Genomic DNA, 20,112 nt, shown 5'->3' with positions numbered 1-20,112 from the left:
AAATGTTCCCCAAAATAGCTATTTAAACAAAGTAATTGATTAGCTTCCATGTGCTTTTATTCTCAGAATTAAAAGAAATGTGCAAATTATCCAGGAAATTTATTTTTCATTGCTTTTATCTACAATTTTATTACATTATCAACAAAACAATCGGCAAATCATAAAACAAAAGAACAACCTTTCAAGGCTTTGCAGAGTTGTCTGTAACTTTACAAAAGTAACTAGAGGAAATTTACCTTTTTTGTCTTGTTCTGACTCTTTGTCTGTCATGGGTAAAATTCTTACTGTCCTACTGATTAAAAAAAAAAGCATCAAACCACAACATTCAATTCTGTCAGGGCTGTCAGAAAGATGAAGAAAATTACCCAAGAGTTCTGTCTGTTCTTTGAATAAAATCAAGGAAAAAAGGAACATGTTTATTTCCTTCATTTATATTTTTATTTCTTTCAATGTGCCTGTCCAGTTCTAAACATAATTAATTCTTGGCTTTTTTTTTCTACCAGTGCCAATTTTATTGCCTGATCTTTAAATTAATTCAATACAATTTAAGGAGATTACATGTCACTAATAACTACACTGGATGTGTCTGACTACACAAGTGGTGGTCAACTTCAAAGGATCATTTACATCTATTTATTGTTCTCTACATCAACATGCCAGGCTAAGTGTTAATTATTAATAATTACAGTTTTATTAGTAATTATGTTTCTGTTAAGTGTCTTAACTTATAGTGAGCTAAGCAAAACGTGAAACTATAAAATAAACTTTAAAAAATAAAATTGAATTAATAAATAACAATTAATATTCCCCTCTTTCGTACATTATAGTTTAATTAACAAACTTACTTAGGGGTAATAAAAAAAGTGTATATCTCCCCAGAAAGACTATGATGTTGTGCTAATTTTTTTGTTTATTTATCCTATAAATCTTTAGATAAATTCTGATTGTTCAATTTAGTAACAGTTTATTAAGAGTTAATTAAGAACATACACAGTCAAAGAATACATTAGACCTCAACAATGTCCAGCTGATTAATGACTCAATTTAAAATTACTACACTGTTTGCAGTAGCCTGTATTAGAAATATTATGTTCACATTTATTTTATGCATGACTCTCCAATATGTAAACGGATCTAATCTATCAGTCTTTGAACTCTTCATTACTTTTTATCTGTCCCTATTACATTTAGACAAAAATACTTCAAGAAGATCATGTGGTCTTTAGCATAGCAACATCTGCTTTTCCAAGTTCTTACAACATGAAAAAATCATTCCTAGTAATAATAACAATCTAATCTAATCTAATCTAATCTAATCTAATCTAATCTCATAATGCAGGTGCTGTTTTAGGAATTCTGCAATAACATAAAATGCCCAAAGCTATGATGAGGTGTTACCTATCTTTGAACTTTCAGTATGAAAACTGGAAACAACTTCTTGAAGATGCTAATTTATAGACTTCATTAGGTTTTGTTGAGCTGAGTAGTAAAGTCTTGATTTTGTTTTCCAATTTGCTGGGAAAGATACTCATTGACTGAGTAGTTGTTGACTGTGTTTAATCTTAGAATTTCTGAAACAATGATTATTTTTGTTAAAACCCTTGGAGATCAGATTGCATCTCACCTTTTAAGTCCCAAAGGAATGAAATTCATTACCATTGTGATCCCATTCTTTGTGCATGTTGACAATGTCTTGAGAAAAAAAAAACAGAGTGATTGAAAAGACCACAAAAACAATTTCAAAATGCTTTAGGCACAAACTATGTGAGTGACAACTACAAATTTAAGTGCTGTAATTCTTTGATTAATAGAAAGAAAGTGATTTAGATTATTTTGATAACAGCCTTTAGGAAAAAAAATGACACTTAAAGGACTATAGAAATTTGAGGTTTGAATTACTTGCCTAAGATGTGTTTTTAAAAATAACCTGTCACCTATATTTTGGAGGGAGAAGAAAAAAGCCAAGTTATTGGGTTTTTATGAAGTAAACTACCTACTGTATACTCCAGAAGTGACACTTACATTTTTTCTTACCATATCCAAAACCCTAAGAACTTGAAACATATAATAGCCTATTACAGAGCCAGAGTACGGACATGATAAGAAAGCAAATTCAGAATTTACTTCTAATTCACTAAAAGGAGCAAAGCTATGGTCTCTTCAAAAAATACTTCCATACAAAGACTTCTCATGATTAACAGCAGTTTTGACAACTAGCAACACAGAGCAATAATGCATAATCACCAAGTGCCATGTACACTAAGATGAAATAAAATTACCTATTTTAACACGCACATTAGAAGCCCAAATCTGCTCCAAAGTTCTACTTGTGTAACATGCAGGAAATCAACTGACTCATTTAGGTAGTCAAATGAAGAATTAGGTACTAAACTTCTTGTTTTACTGTCACTAATTTTTCACAACAAAAAATCTGGCACTTCTCAGTACTTTTAAACAACACTTTTTGCATAACTCAGTATCCCCTCAAGAAAGAGAAGCCCAGGAATTCTGTAGGTCCATAAAGAAATCCAGCATACCATTTCCCTCTATTCATAAACCTCTGAAACAAATTTGTATCCTCCATGGTTCCCTTCTTCATTGAAGCTTGGCCACTACAATTATTCTGTCCATCACTTTGCTGTACCTGTGGTCTGATTTTGTGTAAAAAGTTAAAGGAAAGTGAAAGATCCTGAAAAAGAGTACATTCCTCCTGTGTCACTTGCCTTCCTCTCTGATAATCCAAAAGACCCTTGCTTAGACTAAGTTTCAGCTATTAGGCCAATCAGTCAGTGCTGACACCAAGTTATGTTCCTTAATAGGAAGCAAAACAGCATTTGCTTAAGTTGTCGTTCTCTCATTTTTGTAACCACCTTCACACTGATTTGAGCCTTCAGTTCATTATTCAAGAAAATAATTTGATCTTACCCAAACAAGACTTCTGTTTAGTACATCTTCAGAAAAGTCTTTAATGAGATCTATCAAATAGATATTTACAGCTTTTAAAGAAACACAAAATTTACTTTTTTTCTTTAGCTGTCTTGGTGCAAGTAAGTACATATAAATTAGGAGATTTGTAGATAGGCCTAACAAAAAGTTCAGCTTAAAGTATTATCTATTTTGTATCTCATAATTATTTTGTTTTTTGTAACTGCAAATTCAGATGAAAATTTATAGCATGACTTATTACTGAGGGACTTAAGAAACAAAGTTAACCCAGGCAGGGAAACTGCAGATTTCACAGGTCCCCATTGATTCAAACAGGAAAAATAGTAAATTTATCTTTGTAAAGGCATTTTAAAGAACACTATTTTCCTCTTCACCCTCCTCAGAGGAAAAGATGCACATAGCAGGAGCATTGCATAGAGCACAGGTATTGTGAGTGTTTGGGATTGGCCACTGTGAGAAGGATTCTTAGCATAGGAGCAATGGTTCTTTGGATAACTCAGGTTAGAAGGGACTTCAAGAGGTCTCAAGTCCAACCTTCTACACCCTATGTTTAAGAATAGAATAGAATAGAATAGAATAGAATAGAATAGAATAGAATAGAATAGAATAGAATAGAATAGAATAGAATAGAATAGAATAGAATAGAATAGAATAGAATAGAATAGAATAGAATAGAATAGAATAGAATAGAATAGTTGGAAGGGAAGGACAACTATCTCTTAGCCCACCTGCACCTTACTCCAGTTTATCACAGCCTTTCTCTAGATGGGTTCTACAAATGCTGAACAGCTAGGAATAATAAATGACCAAATTTTGCTGTAGTTAGCATTAACCTGAAGCTATTTCAGTTGAAGTCACAAAAGTTTTTCTGATTTATTTCAGGAGAGGAAAGAATGAAGATAGAATCTTTTACAAATTTATATCCATTGTCAGATGATGCTAGTTCTGTACCAAAAGACTACTTGTTTGTTAGTATCCAAAAGTTTAGAACTCTAAAATACAAAAAGTATTGACATCCTGAAAATAGAGAAGTAGCAGTAAAGGTCCCATGAAACAGACCACATAAACTTCTTTTGAGAATTCTTTCAAGCTATCACAGTCCTTAAATGTGATATCATTTTTAATGAAGAATTGTGCACCAGCTGTTTTAAACTCTGTGAACAAGAAATGGTAAACACACAAAAGAAAGTTGAATCAATAAAAGCCTCTGACTTTAATGACAAGTTGTTCTGAGTAGTTGCATTTACTTCAAATGCAGCTTTGGAAGACCTGTTGTTTCATTTGGAGGCAACTCAGGCCTCATCTTTCCATCCCTCCCTGAACACTTAAAAGATGACCAAATTATAATTTTTGCCCAGAGATTTTACAGATGTACTGGCAGTGTAATTTGGGTCATCACAGAGTAATTTAGGTATGAAGGTGTCATGGGACGCCATCCAGTTGAACATATGGTTCAAGGCATGGTTAATATCAAAGCTAGATCAGATTGCCTAGGGCTTTGTCCAATCACATTTTGAAGCTCTCTGAGGATGGGCATTTCACAACCTGTCCAGACAAACTGTTCCAGTGCACTACTGCAGTAATGGTATTATAAAAACTACAAGCAATGGGATGTGTCTAACAGACATTGGGACATTCTTCTCCTTCCAGCAGTAAGTGATATCCATGTCATTTAGGATGCTTAGACAGAGGATTCCCAAGTATGGGCTACACACAGGAGTAGAGATTTCCACAAAGACTGAAGAGTATAAGGTTCTGCAGCTACATGCAATTCCTGGCCACATGAGAACCTAGGACTTACTGGTGGCTGAGCCTGCCCTAGTCTGAAAGGGTAGAAGAAGTGTCAGTGATATCCAAAAATTGAGTTGGCATATTAGAAATTGGCTTATGCTGTTATTGCAGGAAACAAGAACAGGGTGGAGAAGAGCTGAAAACTGGAAACAGCCCCAGGTTCCCTTCAACTTTCTGTGTACTACCAAATGATGCCATAAAAATGGGTGAAAACAAATACTCACACACTGCTAACACAAAATAAAGTATGTTGCTTCAATAACTTGGTGCAGAACTGAGGTTATGAACACAGGCTTAATGTCAGTTATAAGACTTTCTGTTTTGGAGGAGAGAGATGGCTTCATAGCAGATAACTGCCTCTTAATAACAATGCAGTTGTTCATTTATATGCAGCTCCATGACTCCAATACATACTTAGCTTTTTCCAAATTCTTCCTTTTATTGCCCTTCATTCATTCCTTAACCAACTTCCTTTGCTTCTTTTTTTGAATTATTCATCTCTTACTAAAATTAACTGTGGAGCTGACAAGATTAAGATCTGCTATGACCAGCTTAGGCCATTTATACTCTACATTGTTTTCAACTTGCCTATTTAGACTGTACAGGGCTTAGCAAAATGGGGATCAATACTTGGCTGACCCTTAACCACTGTAATAATAAATATGATTAATAACAATACAGGATTATTTTTCAGCCTAAAAACACTACGAGAAACAAATTCATTGAGGAAAGATGAAAACCAAAGCAGCTACTACTGCTCTGTTCTCTCCTTTCCACCTGTTGCTTAGATCCAGATTCACAAAGCTGAATAGACAGCCATTCTGCCTCAAACTTTGATCACTTTTTTCACTGCATGAAAGATAAGCCCCTCGTATACAGAGAGCAATAGTTTGTTCAGCCTCCAATATCTGATATCTCTTATGTCCCAAAGTTACCTTTGGATCATTAAAGAATTTATCAGCTAGACCTTTTGCACTATGATACTCATCAAGAGGAGAAGGAATGCTACAATGTCTGCACACTGATAAGAAACTTCTGCTCAGAAAAAAAAAACAAACCATCTTTTGTCTTATTTAACACTTCCATTTTTTTAAACTGTAGTCTCTCAGAGTACAATCAAATAAAATTATTGCTTTTCATATAAAACGAGATCATTATGATGTTCTACCACCTTCCCATTCTGTATTTAGCTGGGTGTAGTCTACTGTGCTTCTCATAAAATTACCTTATAAGCATTTGTAGGCAAGAGTATTTATAACATGTTATAACGAGCCCAGCACTTCTTAATCAGAACATCCTTATTGTAAGTGCTATCAATAATTTATAAGGGGGGAAATAAAATTAGTATTTCTATATTTAACTAATTGCAATATTTCTGTTTGAAAATGTGATGTTCAGGGACGGATAAATTGCTTCTTTGAGGTAAAAATGAGTCAAAATCACATAATCTCTTCAATCTTTACAAGCAGAGGTGACCCAAATTAGCAATTTTTGATCTGTGGATATCTCTTGTCTGCAATTAGGCACAATCACTGCCATGGCAGGCAGTTATTATCACCAGATGCAATTTCTTGCAGATGTTCATATTAAAATCAGAAATGCAAGCAACAGCCCCTCTAGCCAAGACTAAATACATGTGGCAAAAGCAGCTCCTTAAGAATAATTGTGTTAGCTCTTTATCATAATTTTGCCAGAAAGGTTTTTTGCATAGGAAAGGGGAAAATGTATTAGAGACAGCTGCTTTTTGCCCTTCAAAGTTAAGTGCATTTTCACCTCTCTTCTCCATATCCTGATATGCTTATGATGTATTCCAAAATAGTCCAACAGCTCACAAATTGATGGATAGCAATTTTTCCCATGAAAATTACTGTGACGAAGGAGTGATGCAGGCAGGGACTTAAGAAATACATGTATTCTAAATACATACAGCAAGTGTGGATGAGGTGGCAGATGCAGAGGCAAGAGACAGATCATCCTTATCAACTGGAGATGCTGGGTTTTTTTACAGGTTGTTTTTACAGCAGCTGAGTTCTTTCGAAATCATTCTTCACCAATCAATTCACACTGAGCTCTGCTATCTCTTGTCACAATGCTTTTTTTCTGTCCTTCCCTCTGGATGGTCTTGCTGACCTTGATTCAGTGGAGGAAGATGATGAGGATGAAAACATAACTATTCAGACAGAGAGGAAAAGGACTCAGACAAAAAGATTTACACTGAGTATTCAGGCCCACAGGTCAGACAGCTGAGTCTAATACTGTATCATGTTCAGAAAGGACTCAGGTGCTGAAAAGGCAGCACTTTCTCCAGCAGGTGATCCTAATGATTAGGCTCTATAACTAGAAAAGAAAAATCAGGGCCTATGGTAACTGGGAGAACTAACAATTAGTAGAATATTAAAGCTAATATACTAGAAGTTGAGTGTCTGATAAAGAGCTCTTAGCCAAACTGTTTAAGTTTTGATTTTGTTTCTGCAAGAATTATTACCTGTAGCAATATTGACTTAATTCAAAAAGAGAGTGTTGAACTTGCTATTTTCACACATTTTAGAACAAGAATATTTACATTAAATAAGGGTAGTATTTTCCATTTTTGATCACTCTGTATCAAAAAGGATAATAAAAAAATCTTTAAATACAACTATCTTTTAGAACACTTATGCCAAGAATTGGAAAGAGAAAATAGCTCATTTTTAAGCATTGCGTAAGATTGCAGAAAATCTAAATGTATCCTTTAAATGTATGTCATGGTCAGACAGGCAATCAGAAAAAAACATCCCCCCAAAAAGGCCAAAACTTGATAATACAGATTAGTTCTACTAATGTCTCTGTGCAGTATATTTAAGCAGATTCTTAAAACATGAAGTAGTCCCTCCAGTTTAATTTGGTTTATTTATGTAATCAAGATTGTCACACTAATTATTGTATGAATGAACTGCACTTACAAAGAAGTGACACAATGCTATCATGTCCGTGAAAAGCAGCAAGACCTGTCCTGGATGTTCTGACCAGGAGCATGCTTGCTGCACAATGTCTTCTCACACAGCTTTAGTTACTCATCTCCACTGAGTGCCACTAAGAAAAGAATGCTGAATCCTTGCCCTCCACATAATTTTTTCTGCTCTGCTGTAAAAGTGACTAATATGGGGTTAGAGAGAGTAAGACAGCCATATACCAACAGAATGCAAGGATTGTTATTCTGCATCGCCTTTACAATAGTAGCTTAGTGGCAGATGCTTACCTTGGCTTCCAGGCCCACCTTAAGATTCTGGAAATACTCTGACCTCCAGAAAGTTTGCAAGTTAGAAATCAGGACCTGATTCTGATGCATACAGCACTCAATGCCTTATGTTAACAATATTCTTCTTTCAAGTGTAAGGTAGAAGACTCCTAACAACACAATTTCAGTAAAGTCAGTCAGTCCAAAGATGGTAAAATGTGACCACAGTATTCCTACCAAGAATTCCCCATAAATACACAAGACTGTAAGTTAAACTGTGCTGCCATATGGAAAAGGCCAACTCTTCCCAGCTCTGCCAAGCAGAAAAGGCAAAGTGTAAAATGACATTGGCTAGCCAGAGCAGGTATCATTGCCTAGGAGGGCTTCTGCTTCTCATGTTGTTGACATAAGCTCTAAAATCAGTGATAAATAGAGAGCAGGATATCAAGCCTGAGGAAAGCAACTAATAATGATTCCATATTAGCTGTTAAAAAAATTCATTCAAGACACAAGATTCTGGATCCTGTAGCACTGCAGAGTCTTTCAGGCTTCATAAAAACACAGATTCAAGGTTTTAATTAGCACTGTGACAGTTTCAAAACTGCTGTCAATCAATCTTTGAGAAAAAAAGAATACTTGTCAAGTTTGCATGCCCAGGGAGAGTTATATTGAAATTAAAGTGAATTTTAAAAGATGGGAAATAATTAGGGCACCAGGAAAAAGAATTCAGAGGAAAAGAAAGCTGTAAGAGGAAAATTATGTTACTAATTATGCTTTTTATTTTTTATAATTAATCCTCATTCCAATCCCAGCTCACCTTTAATAAAATTAATGAATGATTATACAGGCAGTGTTATACTGCCCAATATTTAATTATGCAGATTTCCCACATTATGTGCACTCATATTAGCATACCCAAATGACCAACTATGTGCCCATCAGAAATGCAGTAGAACGGTCTATGCTGTATGAACAGACTCCCAAACTCACATGTAGTTTATTAGCATATTCACTAAGCCCAGTTTCAAGTGCAAAAGCAAAGTTGTGCATTCCCTAAAGCCAGCTCGAGAAGATTACAGAGGATGCTCACACAGAACAAAAGGGTATCAGCATCAAACACTCCCATTCTTCAGTCAGTGCAGCTCCAATGAAAAAGCTGAAATCTGGGAGGATTGTAAACCTTAGCTTGTGAAAGACAACTGTGGGAAAGACACAAGACTAATGTGAGACAGACACCCAAAACAGTGAGCTTAGAGTCTACAAAAAGCAAAAGCAACGAGGGAGTGAAACATGGAGGAAAACAAAACACTTTGTTCTGAACAGACAGCTGGGTGAAGGGAATGCATGAGAAACCCTCACTGGAGAAGACAAGCAAGACTTTATTTCATTAAGGGGAAATGTTAATGATTTTCATAGCTCCTGAAATTACCACTCCTATGTGGGAGTGAGGAGATGTGCACATATGGTTTATAGATAGAAACATATAAAAAAAATAAGAAATGTGCAATGCAACTATAAACTAAATGCCCCCCCCATCCACAAGGTCAGTAAAGAGATGCAGTGTCACTTACACTTTTTAAAACAACTAGCTGTTCTTGGTGCATGCCTGAAATGTCTGAATTGCTGCAAGGTAAAGATCCCAATGCTATTGTCTTTGCAGAGAGGTCTAAGAAACAGAATTAAATTACATACCCAGTGAATAGGAATGATATTTGTAAGTGCTGTGGTTGTCCTGAAACACGGCTACTACCCTATGTCTGGCTCACTAAGCAAAAGGAGAGGCTTTCTGCAACGCCTTGTGAACCTGACAATTAAGCAGCAAGTAAGACAGGAGTAGGAAAACTCAGCTCCCAACTAACACAGTTGTTCAATTCCCAGGCACTGCTTACTTTATAAGCCCTAGCTCCATCTTTAAAGAAATATGTGAGGTCACTTCAAAGTTTCACAAACTGCTAATACTTCAAATTGCCAAGACAAATAGATTTCCATGACCCCTACCTGCCTTTATGCATGTACTCTTCTTCAGCCAGCAAATATATAGTATCTGGAAATACATTACAAACCAAAATTTTATTAACTATTTATCTTATTTTATTAACTATTTATCTTAGCCCTGTGCATTGAGGCTTTATTTGCTGATACTTCTAATGTATGCCCTGTGAGAAGTGTGTTTCTAAAATATATCCTTTAGTGTCTACAATTTTAACAGACATGTCACTGCAAACAAGCACAGACAAATACTGTGACACTTGAGTTCTTCATTAGAACAAATACTGATCTATACAGTTTTCCTTTTGTGTATAGAGAGTAAAGCATCAGATAGCTTCAAAAAGTCAATTAAAAAGAGAGATGGTGCATCTTAATCACAGGGCTTTTCCTATCTGTTTTTTCCAGTAGTTACTTAAAACCACTAACTTGAAATCACTCACATGCTGTCTTCAGAAGTTCACTCAATCAAAGGGCCAAGCTCTGAGCAATCAAAGATCTTAAATCACTGGAGCGCCCAACATCAGCCACAGGAGGATTAAAAATCCAGTAGGCAGAACTCAATTCTTCGATCTAGCGAGCACCAGCGCATTATGAGAAGTCCCTAAAGCCCTAGATCACAGCCCAGCCTTTGCCTACTGTGGAGCTAAGTGGAAACTGTCTTTAATTCCTTAGGAGATCCTATCTTGCCAGATGAAAATAGATATTGGCCTCTGTGTGTAGGATGATTAGAAGAATGGAAGAGGATTAAACAAGATGCAAGGGGAAAGGCTCAGAGTGGCTCATTTACATGGTATTACTGCTGACAGATAGGTGTTAACAGAACAGAGCAACCTAAAGGCAAAACTGTATCTGAATTAAAGCTGTATTTATTTACTCAAGTTATAAAGGGATTAAGTCCTGTTTATTTTACCACATCCAGCACTGTTTTATCTATTAAGCACTTTGATGCTTACTCAATTGTTCTGTGTCATGCATTGCACAGATGTTTAGGAATGTGTTTATCTTTATTTAAAACAGAAGCTTTTAAATGTTTCAAACATAAAATATAGATGCTAATGGCAAGTAAAACATTCACGGATGTCTTCTTGTCTCCCAAAATGGAGACATTTTTAAAACAGACAATGGGAAAAGTAAAAAGCACATTTATAACTACTTTGTAGATTGCTGACAGGAAGAACTAGGTACAGGAGAGTATGTGTCCCACATAAAGGGAGTGTCACTGACAAAAAAATCATTGTATTTTGATTAACTTCTAATGATTCAAAAAGCTTTAATTAGGCAGGAAAGTGATTTAACAAAAATTTCATCCTACCCTATATATCAGTGAGTTTTTTCAAAAGAGAGTTTAACACCTCATAAGGTAGCCACTGTTTCACTCTGAGTGAAGCCCTGTAGCAGCTGTTCTCAGGTGACCCAGTTCTCAGGGGACACAGAAACATTCCCTCCTTGGATGGTAACACCAGAAAATCAGTTATATGTAAGATTCAGCCTGAGTGCTGATGGGCTGCTCTTATGCCCTTACTTGCCTCATTTACCATCCCAAGTTTGGTCATGATGCTTCTTATCTTCTGGGAACTGAAAAGCTAATTGTACCCCTTAGCTTTGTCCATCCCTGCTTCTTCTCCAGCAGACCTGCTTCCCTCCTCCTCTCTTTCTCCCATTCCTGCTCATTGCAATAATGACACTTTGCAAATGTTTGTGTTCTACTCCAAACCTTGCCAACACATTTTGCACAGAAATTGGTGAGAGTGGTCAGAAGAGAGAGCATGAAGATTGGCAGAGGAATAGAGAATCTTTCAGAGTATGGTTTTTCAGATCTACTAGTGCTCAGTGCTGTTATGTGTTTGCCTTGGTTCATATTCTCCACTAGAGTGTATTTACATAGCCATAGGACTACTCAAGTGCAATCACACTCTTGATAATCTTGTCACTAACATCAAAACTTTTATTTTCTGATGATACATTTTCTGGCTTTTGCTGGGACAGAATTGAAGTGCTGAGGCTGTGAGAATGGGCTTCTGCATCTTTCTTTTCTGCAGAGAAAAGGAAGAGCAAGTAAAAGACAATGGAAAATAAATTCTGCCCCAAAATGTACAAGAAATTGTAACATGTTTCTACAATCTGAACATTCAGTTTCCCACAAAACTACAGCTAATGAGCCCATTCCAGATGAAATATAGGCAAAGCTAAGTACTTAGTAGGAAAAGCTTTCAAATACTGCTGGGTAACGTCAGTATTAAAACATGTGAGTATTCTTTGTGGAAGACTTATTATTCATAAAAAGCTACCAGTAAAATCTGTGCAAACACTTATGAAGCCAAACCAAATTCCCCAGAAAGGTTATCATCAAATGAGGAAGAAAAACAATAAGCAAACAAGCAAGCAAACCCCATCCATCCTCATCCCACACTCACCCCACTCCGAAAAACAACAAACAGAAAAGTGGATTTCAGACACAAGTAATAGACTCTGTCCTGCCTTGAGAAAGAACCTGGAAACTTTCATGCCCTGTAGTGCAAGCCATCCTTTGTAAAAGGGTCGAGCAGCATATCTGTAGATGGATTCACATCTCCATGTTCATTGCAATTAGGTCCTCATCCCAGTCACCTGAGCTGTCCCCACTTCTCTCAACAAGCTCCTCAACCATCCCAAGCACTTTGTACAGTAATGTTCTCGACCCTGCCTGCAGCTGAAATATGACCTACTTACAGTTCATTTTAAAAGACAGTGTGACCCTGGCATTGTGGAAGACTTTTTTCTCAGTAGTGCAGTTTCTTGTAGTCTCCTACATGATCAGACTCTGCCATTAATACTTTAGATGTGAATACTGGCCCTGTTACATCAGGTACACTATTATGCACAAAGGAAACAAGACTGAAGTAAACAAGATTTCCAGGCATTAAATAATTATAAAAGAACCCAGAGACTTTAACTAGCCTGTTTATAGAGCTTCAATGCCTCTTAAAATAAATAGGTCATTGATGATAAAAGACTGGGCTCCAGTTCTACCCTTCTGTATTTTCAGAATGCTTTCCAGCATTCAAGCACAATATGCAGAAAACCCACAGGCTTATCTGTTCATGCTTCTCTAGCCTTAGTATTGATATTAATGCCAACAAAATTAGTAATTTGACAATTAGTTTTCCACTTACCTGAAAAGACATGAAAGGCAGAAAGAAAGTAGTTTAACTAGATTATAATGTGGCTGTGACAAGTCAGGTTCCTGTCATGTTACAGCCTTCCAACTTTAACATTTTCATGTCTGCTTGGCAGGTTATTAAAATAAATGAGGGTGTGTTGGACTGCTGTTGCACTTTTCTCTAATGGGAGTTCAGGAATTTGCAAGCCGCTACTGTAAATTGACCGATCGTGAAGTCTGAAAGAAGTTGGCTAAAGTGGACAATTAGGAGCATTTCTCCACAGCTGAGTGAAATACTCCTTGTTATTTTAATAATTCAGGCACAGGCTAATTTTCGGAGGCTGAGTTTGTCAAGATAATGTGCCTTGTGCCTGTCTGCTTGTCATTTTTAACTCAATCCCACATGTTACAGGTGCAGTCTAGCTTACAAAACAGGCAAATCACTCACAGTGGAATTTGCATATGGAATATAGATATATTGTACTTAGTAAAAACAGTCCAAGAAGTCAACACATAGCTGTGATAGGAATGCACATGATGGTAAAAACTTTTGATGTTTGATAGCTGTTGTATCCCTCTTTATGCTGATATAATTAAAGGTTTTGTTCTGCACTATGCATACACAAATATGTATAATGTAAAGCATCATGTAGATTTCTTTGTAAAGAGAGATGGTACGACCACAGGAATCCCATGTGGCATGCAGATGTTCTGGGTAGACCCAGTTACTTTTTTCAATTTAAAACATCTCAATGCTGAAAAATGTGGAACATGCTAGGAATAGTGATTTCCTTCAGCTGAGGGGGTGAAACCTTTATAAAAGATGAAGCAGTTTCTATATACATTATTATACCTAGCTTCTGGAGGCAATGGCCACAATACTGAACCAGAATTTTGAAACCTCTGATTATCTTTTCTCATCTATACCACTTAGCAGTGGCTTCTTCTCTGCAAACGAAATTCTCACCAAGCATTTTACTCTCTCAGTCTTGATTTCTGACCATACAGAAGTATTCAGGTTCAAACCAGTTGAGAAATTCTCTGACTTGCTGAAGGCTTCCACTGCTGATTTAAGCCCAAGCACTGAGCCAGGAGAACTCGTTCCAAAACAAACCAATTACAAACTTACAGTGGATGACACATTTCTAGGACAGCTTCTTGAAGGTCAGCTCAGACCAACCAAATATCAGCTTATACTTAAGACACCAGGATCTATATCATTCTAAGGAATGTCATCACACTGCAGCAGCTTTGGGGAAGGCAACTGTGTTCCTTCTCTTATGTTCCTTGCCAACTTTATAACCCCATTAGGAGGACTGTCATGAATGGACACCCAGGGATAAAACACTGTACTTAGGAGAGTGCAGTTATGATGTTTACATGGAAGATAAAAATTTCAAATTACCTGTAAAGGCTGGGCAATAGGAGCCTCTTAGTCCCCTCCACCATGAGATACACCTACAGACAAATGCATATCTGTACCTATGTATCTGTTTACATATTTATGAATAAATGATTCTGTATATGTATACATATATTTTTATCTATTTTAAGATGTAGAAAAATTCAATTCACTTTTAATCCGCCAGATACCTCCCTCAAGGTCATGCAAAAGAAGAAATACAACATACCACCTTGAACTCACCAGTCAAAAGAGTCATGATTATACCTGATCTCTGGTGCTGCCATCACCTCCTTATATGCCAGCAGCAATGGAGCAATACTACCATCTCCTGGAACAAAACTGAAGGCAACTAATTAACTGGATTGAGGGATGGAGGACATGGATCCCCAGAGGCAACAGAGTCCATTAAAACTCCTATGACTTTGAAAGATGTGGAGAGTGTAACATGATGGGGCATGGATTCTTAGAAGAATGTACCATGAGAGTTCTTTATTTTGGCCATTCCTAGATATACCCTAAAACACCAAGAGCAATCTGAATTCCAATATCTGCATGCAAACCAGGCTATCCATGTGCAAGTATGAACATTCATCATATATTGTTCATTTGTGATTGCATTTCGAAAGTTTCAGTCACTTGGTCAGGGAGAAAACTCAGTCCCTGGCAGCTGAGGTGGCCACTCACAGCATGAATGAACAGTGCAGAGCAAACAGCTGAAGCGAACAGTTCACTCTCCAAGACTATCCATACAAAAATGTTCATGCAACAAAGCGTACCTCAAACAAGCTACTTGCACTCAGCAATTTGCATAAGAATTCAAGTAATAGATTCCCTGTTAGGAATTAGTCTAAACAGCTCTGGTCTTCACACATGAGGAGGAACAGTCTTTATGTTAGACCTAAGATATTGTTAAATTATGAAACAGCGGAGATGAGGATTTCAAATCTATGCACACTATCACTTTCCAAGAATTTAACTTCAGAAGCTTCAGAAAGTAACCGCTGCTGCTGCTGCATCAGGACTTGAGAGAGGGAAATGTCAACATATGAGCCTAAGTCTACTCTTAAGGAACTTGATATCTCTGCAAAGAAAAAACGAAAAGTAAGGGCAGCCAGCAAAACTCGTCTCTGGTAAAGTAGAGAATGAAACCTAAAGATCAAGAATCAGAATCAACACAAATGTCAGATCTCAACTCAAGAGGTGTCAACAGGGAATAAAACTCAGTATTACTGAAATGGCAAAAGAATTGTCTACAGTTTCATCCTAACAGCTATCATCCAATGGTTAAAAATCTTTCCAGGAAAGGCAACAAAATGGGCAGAAGAAATATGCAATTTGGTGACTTCACTCCTCCTGCAAAAGAACAGTATCTCATCAAGTTACAGATGCCTATTTACTCATTTAGTTTCCCTTCTCTCCAGATTTTAGTAGAAAGCTTCTTTTTCTATGTATTTTCCAGCCCCACCTCCTCTGAGCAGGAGAGGAGCATTGCTGACTGTGTTTCAAGCTTATACTAATGTAAATATGATAGTTGTGTTGATTTAGATCAGGTTTCAGGATGAAGAGGTGTCAAATCAATTCTGGTAGTATAGATTCCATGCCTTTTCGGGACTAGATAATATTTATCAAGCAAATTACTTCTGAAAAAGATCAGGGCATCTCATCTACTTGTGTTTCAAAAAATTTAAAAAAGAAAAAGAAATAAAAGATAAAAATAAAAAAGAAGCAATTTTTATTTGACTTAGTGACCTAATGGCAATTTAATCAAATGTGTGTCTACAACATAAATTAATTACATGATTTAAATGTCAAGAACATTACACCTGATATTTTGAAGTTTTAACAATAGAAAATATGGTGCACGTCTGGCATAAAAAAAAAGTGTTTTAGAGGCCAAGGGGAAGAAAGGAATGGCCATTATGAACAAATGAGACCAAACACTATCAATACATGACTCTGCAATTATTCAGAGGTTAAGGAACATAATCACAAATGATGGTGTTTGCCTAATTTTTTGTGTGCCTATCCTTGAGCAAAACTAAGTTTGCATACACTTTGTCTCTTTAACACTAGATGGAAGACCTTAAAATATATTAATTTGCAGATGTTACTTTACAGAATGAGAGAACACTGCTGTCTGTGAATGCAGATATTACTCATATGTACACATAGCGGTTATATTTAAATGCAGATGCAGTGAAGACCCTTTTGTAAACTTAGTTTTAAAATTAACTTAAACTCAGTCTTAAAAATACAAATATTTAATATTTTCATGTAGAATGAATTTTGGATCTATATATGTAAATTCTTATGTGCACCTTTCATTTGGAGAAGAACACAATTGTTAATGTCTGCATTCTTGCAAAGATGTAGATTCAGAACACTGAATTTTAAAATAGAACTACAGAACACCACATTTCCTCTTTCCATTCAGTGTTAATTACTAAACAAGCCTATTTTCTGGTTAATTTTTAAAACTTCTTCTGATATTTAATAAAAAAAGACTGAAGTTCTAAACAAAATAAGATCAGACACCTCCTTTCAACAGGAAAACTGTAATTCTTTCCAGTATTCATTTATGAGTCTATATAGAGAAAAGTGCAAGTCCAAGCCCACTTAATTCTGCATTGTTACACATAATGAAGTCTGAAATATTTCAGAGAGAATAACTATTTGACATTTATAGACAGATTTTAATATAAAACACATAGCATGACTCACCTTGTACATTTGTAACAGAAATGTTAATTATCATGGGTTAACGAAGTCTTGATATTTCTAAATCTCCTATAGAACTCTGAACTGTCAAGATACGTATATGGACAAAAAGCATGACAAAAGCTTAATGACTTTTGGAAGTCATTATTTATTATTAAAAATAATAGTATATGACATAACCAGTGTCTGTTCATCAAATATATATGAAACCTGAAGCAACTTTGTGATATAAAGATAATATTCCTCAGAGTTTGAGATCTCATTTACTTCAGTCTATTGCAAAAATATTTGTCTAACACCTAAAATGTGAGCCATTGGAAATGTAGAAATATACTAAATATGTATTTTCATATATTTCTCCCCAAACTTCAAAGTGACTGCAACTTGGATTGGAACTGACAATTCACTCTTTGAACACAGCAAGTAAGACTGGTTATAACATAGTATATTATGCCATGTATATTATGTATGTTATGTATATGTATATTATGATGTACATGGATGATAGTATACATCATATTATTATTATACATTTATATAACTATACAAAATACACATAATATAGCATAATAAAATTAAAAATAAGCTTTCTACCGATAACTCTTCTTTTAGTGTCTTTTTCCTTTCAGGAAGCTCTTAAACAAAAGTCTGTCCTTTACAGAAAAATTGTAGTGGTTAGTTCAAATAACTTGGACAGCTAAATAAATATTTACAATATCAGAACCTACAGTAAAAACTCATTTGCATGGGTCTAAGTATGGCATATGGATTATCATTTTTTGCAATTAGTATGTAAATAAACAAACAGGATTTAAAAAGTCAAGGATACTACATCACAGAGGGTACTTTGTTCCTTTATTTTGACAAGCACAGCTTTGTTTAAATTGTGAAGAATAAAACTACCAAGCAATTTATAGTTTAAGTATTATAGTTTGTTTGATGAAAAGAACATACTTTAAAAATACATCGGCCAGGATACAGCAAGGAGATAAGTTCAAAAGGAAATTTGATATCTGTCTTTTCAAGTGTTTGAATTTTTCCTTCCATTTAATTGCAAAATTTCATTATATGTTTTAGTTTCAATAAACCACAAAGTTTGGGATTTTTTTCAGTTACAGCTGCTGAGGCAATTTTTTTTTTATAAATTTCACACTTCCACATGTTTTTTCCTTACTTTACTCTTTTCCTGGTGCTGTCAAGGGTATCGACTTAGTTGTGTAATGTCTGGCAAAGCAGATTCTCCATGCTTTGGCTTACTCACCTACAAAAACTGTAACATGCTGGTTGTGCAGAATTAGTATGATGTTTAATCAATCTTCATAGAAGCACTCAGCTTCAGAATCCTAGTAGCACATATGTAGGAAGTACCAACACATTTGATTCCTGTGTTTGCAGCATCGACAGAGCTGTAAAAAAGGAGTGGAGTTCTACTTTATAAATGTTGAAATTATTAATGATTTTAATAATGAAATTATTAATGCTTTTCGCATTTCAGAGACAGAGCATTTCTTCAGGTCAGAGCTGCCATTTTGCTAATGTAGCACTGAGTATACTGGAAGTGTACTAAAGTATAGTATAAGTGTAGCTCTATAGCAGTGCTCCTGAGGCTGAAAGCTTGTCCAAGTTTTTACAGTACGTTCCATTATATTTTTCTCCAGTGTGTAAAAAATGCTAATGCTGAGGAACAGGACTGGCTATATGTCATCAAATTGTGTTTTTAACTGTCTTTAAACTCTGTTCTGAACTGTGTTTCCTATGGCCAATATCGTTACAGCAAACACAGCATATTACCATGATTTCACAGAAGTTCCCAAAACGTATCAAATGCTAGATAAACTTTACAATAAGATGTCCCTATCCTCAACTCCTCCCATACACACCCCTACCCACATGATGGGAAAAAGTGTTCAGATATGCTCCTAGTCCATCACCTCTGAAAGTCAAGGGACAATCAATCAGGCTACATTCTTGCAGCTGGAGTTCACAACTGGAAAGTTTGTACTGCTTCCTAGATGCGTTAGCAGTTGTAGTGCAGATGCTTAATAAGTACAACAACATTTGTCTCCCCATTAATGTTGTTTCTACCTGCTAAAATGCATCTCTTTAAAACGATTTGTTAGTCATATTTTAAATTAATGTGTTCTGTTGATAATTAAGGAACAGACTTGAAACTGAAGTAGCTGTGCCTAATTGAGTAACTATTACTACCCCAGTAATGGGATGTGTGAAGCATTTTATCGGCTTTCTTCGCAGCTTGTTAATTTAAATGGATGGCATAGCAATAAACCAGGTCAAGTTAATCAGCTGAACAAAACTGTAGAAAGACAATGTAAGGATCATTTTAATGCTAACTGAGAAAACTACAGCTGTTGTAAAATATGATAATTAATAATTAATAATTAATAAAGTTGATGAGAAACTAATTTCTGAAAAATGGAACATCACTCTAAAGCTACTCATTGGTAAAAGTCCCTGAATTTCTTCAGTATAACGGTCCAAAAAAGTCTCACTTTCCAATAAGAAAGACTGAACTATAGCAAAGAAGATGGTACTTTTCAGCCTCCCTAACTGCAGTGAAAGCAACTGAAAAGGCCATGTACAAAGCAGTAGCCCCAAAGGGTTAAACTTTGAATTTTAAAAACACAGAAAGGTGCTTTATGTACTTTCAGAATTAATTAGAAATTTTATTTCCACCTCCTCAAAGTTTGTTTCTCATGGACCCTTGACAAAAAAGTGTGCTTTCAAATTACCAGTGGTAAATTATGGTCTTGTACATGCTTTCTCAAACGTGAACAGGATTTTGGGGGTTTGGTATTCTTTCTTTTTTTCCCAGCAGTAAGAAATAAATAGTACATATCTTAAAGGACCAGGACCCTGGCCCTACTGTAATTATTAAAACACCTACAG

Source organism: Oenanthe melanoleuca, chromosome 2, assembly GCF_029582105.1.
Source record: "Oenanthe melanoleuca isolate GR-GAL-2019-014 chromosome 2, OMel1.0, whole genome shotgun sequence".
In the NCBI taxonomy this organism is placed as follows: Eukaryota; Metazoa; Chordata; class Aves; order Passeriformes; family Muscicapidae; genus Oenanthe; species Oenanthe melanoleuca.
The sequence above is the reverse complement of the archived record's forward strand: the minus strand, read 5'-3'. Positions refer to the sequence as shown.